The following is a 5,582-nucleotide window of genomic DNA, read 5'->3' as shown; positions in this document are numbered from 1 at the left end:
AACTGGATCCCTTCCTGAATGCTGAATGCCGGGAGAGTTTTGCACTGAGTGCCTGCAGGCTACTACCATTGCTGCTGAGCTTGTATCATGTAGCCATCCTTGCTGCTGGAACGAGCCAGGGGACCGAGAGGCAGATGTTGCTTTCAGATTTGCTCTTGGTGCTTGGTGGGTGTTTGTTTTTAAGGATGAAAAGTTTTACCATAATTGAGTTAGGTTTTGGGTTTCGGGTTTTTTTTGGTTTGGGTTTGGGGTTGGTTTTTTTTTTTTTAATATATTTGCGTGCACTGTGCAATGTCTGTCTGGCTCCAGCATCCACTGAAAATTGGTCTGTTATTTCAGAATTTTTTTTAACTCGCAATCCCGGTGCTGGTTTGAAAAAAACACTACTAAAGACAGGCATAAAATACTAAAAGACAGCACTTTATAAATCCCACCAAAGCTTTGTTCAGCTTCAGGCCATGCTAGCGACTTCACTGCATGGGAAATCCATACAGTCACTCTCCTAGGAGTCCGACTTCAGCTGCCTGAACTTTAAAATGTGTTTCTTTGAATATTATTTATTAACTTACTTTTAGTATGACGGATAGAAAGAAATACATTGCTCCCAGCCCTTTTGGGTCATGGCTCTGGCTTAGTAGTGTTATCCTGCCATAGATTGGTGAAGAAACCTATGCAGCCAGGCACGTGCTATTGGAAAAATAGCATTTATATGGGGAAGACTGACCAGACTGTGCATAGTTAAGAAATAATCTCAAGCACTTTAGCTCTCATGTTTTCCAATATTTGAATGCTGCTGTGTTTTACTTTTGGGCAGTTTTGCATTTTTGTTGTTGGCGATGTTTTGTTTTCATTTAGTGATGTTTTACAAACTCTTTAGTGTCCTTGAGGAGGGATGCTCAAAAAATAAAATACTACCTCTGCCACTCAACCTCGAGCCAATCTAGTGGGGGTGTTTTTTGCATTCATGGTTTTCAAGGTAACGTTCATCTGGGATGATGGCAGAATACAGCTGCACACTGCACGTGTTCTGGCTCCCTTGCGGGGAATGACAAGAAGAACCTACAGAGAATTAGGTATGTAAAAGACTTCAGCATCTGATAATGGCTGTGAGCCATAGCAGTAGGTATAACCTGTTTAAGAACTTGTTTTCACCCTGGATCCCATCCGGTAGTCTCGTAGTCTCGCACGGAAGGGCAGGCAGTCTAACCCGTTCTCAAAGCACAGTGCTTCTTGACTGGAATCTTTTCAGCTGCTTGCTTTTGTGATATGATAAAAATCTGTGCCGCGGAAGAACGAGAGCTCTCTGTCTTATCGCTCTCCACTTAGGAAACCTCTGTCGCGCTCTGAACTCCTCAGTTCACCACTCCAGTAAATGGCCAGTACATTCCTGCTTGATGAAAATTTGCACTGTGGGTATGAAGAGGTTGGGGGTTCCACCCAGCGCCAGAGGGCAAGTGATTAATTCTGCATTTTTACCAGTACCTGTGAGCCGAATGTGGCCAGCGGTTCATAAAAGTGAAATTAATTTCTGCTTAATTGAAAAACTGGGGAAAAAAAAAATTGGGTCACCTGGGAGCAAGGGAAGCTGACTCACCCTGGGAAGTGCTGGTAGGACAATGCTCGTTAGTATGAGAGATGCCAGAAAAGCAAATTTGATTGTATCATGGGTGTCCCTCCCAGACAGTGCTGCAAAAAGGGGAATTGGAGGATACAATTGGATTAATTTTATTGCAAAGACTACGGTGAATTTCGGGGAGGGAGCCCTGCTACCCAAGCCTGTTGTGATGATAATCCCAGCATTGTACTCCCAGGTCAGGTCCAAACAGCTTCAACTGAAATGGCACATTGGAAACAGCAGATTGTCTCTGCTGGTGGCACCAGTCCAAGCTGATAACAGAGCCCGACTTTGTTCATTGCCACAGGTGCTGAATTCTCTCTTTTGTATCCAGATAACTCAAGGCTACTTTTCCACTGAGCCTTACATCTCGCGGCTTGAACAAGTTTCATTGTGCTGTTGGTGTATGACAAGTGGATCTGCCTGTATGCTAAAGTCATGAGGGTTTTCTTATGGCCTGGAAGCCTGGTGGGAGCTCCACACACCACCAGGGATCCGGCAGTATTCATCTAATGCAGACATTTCTGCTGGCCCAGTACAAACCCTGTGACTGTACAGAAAACCCTGTGACTGTACAGAAAACCCTGCTTTTCAAAATCATTCCAACTGTGACTTCTTTTTGAAGTGAAAACCAGGGTCAGAGATGCCCATTAGCCAGCCTAAGCCTGGCAGTGAAGATGAGCTTAACCCAGTGCAGCAGTGGGAATTGCTCCAGTGCTGGAATACAAGCCAACTCCTGGAGCTGCCTTGTCCCTTGAGCCTCACTGCCTGTGGGCAGTCTCTGTTTTTCAGGCTTTGCTCCTGGAAGCAAAGCCACTGTTCCCTCTGAAACCCTGAACTGTAGTATTTTGTGGCTGTGGGTTTGCCCAGAGTTGACATTTACACGGGAACGTGAACAAGATCTGTTCAGGAGCTTCTCAATTACAGCCATGCAGATAAAAAGTTTCTTCTCCTCAAAAGGAAGAGTCTTCTCTGCAGGGAACTCAGATGGGTTTATCTGAAACCTTAACTCAGGGCTTGAAGACTGTCATGGCAGAGTTGGGAGCAACTAGGCATTTGAAAGCACAATTGATTACACAGGTTGACTGCATATTCCACAGCAGGTTGTTTTCCTCACTATTAATAAGCTCTAACCATTCCCTGTAATAGGTATAACCACAGCTTTATTTGATTTAAACATTGGAGAACCCTATCCAAGATGAAGTTCAAGAGTAGATCCTACAGTCCTAGCGATTCCCCAAGGACATGTATTTACCCCCGTACCTTTGCACAGACAAGGTATGTGGCTGACTGACCCAGTAAATGAGAACACAGTGTAATGGAAAAAACACAGCTGTGTTTATTCCAACAACTTGTCTCCCAGTGCATCAACCTCTGCCTCAATAAGCAACTGTGTTTGTTTCAGTGGCTGCGCTTTCTAGGCCTTCAGCAGGTCTGGAAATACCACAAGCAAACAGACAAGAGTGGTTCTAGCTGAGGCTCAGAGACGCGTCTTAGTCTGGGGAGGAAAAACAGTATCTGCCTTTTCTACTCTAGCTTCACTGTGAGCTTAAAGCAAAGGAAGTATTTGCAGGTGTATAAACCTGCTCCTCTTCTCATGCCTGTGGCTCCCTGAAAGAAAGGAGAGAAGTACTAACAATTAATTCTTGCTCTCTCAAACAGCAGGACCACTGTTCTCTCTCAAACGGGACCACTGTTTCTCTCCCAGGATTCTGAATACACAGGTCATTTTCATGTGTGAAGGAATCTAGATTATGAAATCTAAACAGAAGTATGGACTGTCATTAGTATATAGAAGGAAATTAAATTGCAAATAAGCCTGAAAACTTATCTGTCCATTGAGCAACCAGACTAATAAGGGTTAATAAATGCCAAAGATTAGACTTGCAAATTCAGTCTCATAACCAACCAGTTTTTCCAGGAAAAGAAGTTGTTGTGAAGGTGACTTGCAAAATGTCTAAATCTAATAAATATGCATGGGTACAGTGCTACTGACCGTAAAAGGATATGAGGTGACAGAAGGAAATCCAGGATCAAGTTTAGAAAGAAAAAAAATCTTACATCTAATTTAAACTAGGCCGGATGCCAGTTCTCCCCAAGACTGAAGCCTGACTCCTTATTCACCATGACATGGTTTCCACTGTAATCTTCCCATTTTTTTTGTTCCATTTCTCCTGTAATAAGTACGCTTCTGTACTTTGCCTGCTTACACTTTTAATGTTCATGAATACTGTCACCCTTCAAAAGGATTTTAGCAAAGGCAAACAGGAACCAGGGCTTGGTAGCTGATAAATCTCAGCCTGCAGCAGTGCAATATTTGATAATCCCTGTAGCCTAAAATCCTAGTTTATCTGCAATCCTTCATATTCCATCCAAGTGATGTGCCGTCACAAAACCTTTATCTTTCATGAAAACTACTGAATGGAAAGGCACCTTCCTAGCTGTCCAAGTAGAATATATAATTATACAAAAGCAGCTGACCCCTATCTTGTCTCTCAACCTCAGCTGCTTTTCTGGCCAAACTTGAGAACTCAATCACATGCAGATGCTGATCAAAGTACTCAAAAGCAGACCAGATGTTTAATATAGACACTCCTCTCCAACATCCCCAGAACCCAAACATATCTACATAGGGAGAAGTGGTATTCTTAATATATGTTGTACCTGAGCACAAATGAGTTATGTTCATTTGTGCATTTTGTGAGGACTTCATTGTTCTGCGACTTCTAACTTTAATACAGATTTCCATTGACCAATTCAAATAATCCATTCCTTGATGTCTAGAACAGGGAACTTCCATCAAACCCATGCAACATAAACAAAATTAGATAGTTACGGAAAAGCTCCTTAGAAGGTCACTGTAAACCATCTTTCCTGACAGCATATTGACAATCCAATTATTATCATACTGTAGTGCCCTTCACCAGAAGTACTCACCCAGAGTACTTCTACAAGCATTATTCAGTGTGAACTTCTCCTCTCCACTCTCAGTCTGGGACTGAGCAGTTATTATTATACCTCTTTTTAAGCAAAAGGCACTATGGTTGAGGGAAGCTGAGAACTCCGCTCAGGATCACACAGAAAGGCAGCGGTAAAACTAGATTTACAACATGAAGCTGAGTCAGACTCTTCTAAACCACGCTCCCCCCGCACCACTTAATTAGCTATGCTATGAAGTTAAAATCATTAACGTTCTTGGGAAGAAAGGGCTTCTTTTAATCCCTCAACTAATTCCTCTATTTGTGTGTGTGTGTGTGTGTGTGTGTGTATATATGTATGTGTGTATGTTTGCATGTGCAGATTTACGATCTGGTTTAACACAAGGGTGTAACTCTTTTTGATGGGCATGTGCAAATACGGTGTATGATATCATGTTGGCATGGCAACTATCTACTGGTTTTAAATAACAAGGTCAGGCTGTAGTGGCCGTGCAAACCCATGCCACTGCCACGGTGTACAGCCGCTTACTCATCTGTGCTCCGAGCAGAGCACCCCACACAAGGAGTTCAGCACATACCACAGCAACGGGCAGGTGCACTGACGTGGATCGGCGGACACATGCCTGTATCGCTAATCACCTTCTCCCCACCCTAAGCAAGCTCAGCTCTGCTTCCTGCTGCACAAACATCTTGCTCTTACCTGCCTCAATACACTCAATACATCATGGTCGTACAGTAGCTTTGCACTAAGCAGCCAGAAGGCCAGGAAGCCTTCCTCTAGCAGTGTCACGTTGTTGGTCTTTACTTCCTTTGGATAATAAGGAGGGAGGGGGCTTTTGGCGGGGTGAGAGGCATGGAGAGCTGAGTTTAGTTATAGGACAAAGGAACAAAGATATAGCTGTCATGTCTTCATTCAGTTCTGCCAGGAAGTACCAGGTCACTTCCGGAATATAACATCATTACATTTTAATAGCATTACATCAGAGATTGATGATTGATTCAGCTCTCTATATTGATTTTTTTTTTTT

The sequence above is a fragment of the Aptenodytes forsteri genome, unplaced genomic scaffold (genome assembly GCF_000699145.1).
Source record: "Aptenodytes forsteri isolate BGI_AS27 unplaced genomic scaffold, ASM69914v1 Scaffold118, whole genome shotgun sequence".
Classification (NCBI taxonomy): Eukaryota; Metazoa; Chordata; class Aves; order Sphenisciformes; family Spheniscidae; genus Aptenodytes; species Aptenodytes forsteri.
Note: the sequence above shows the minus strand (reverse complement) of the source record.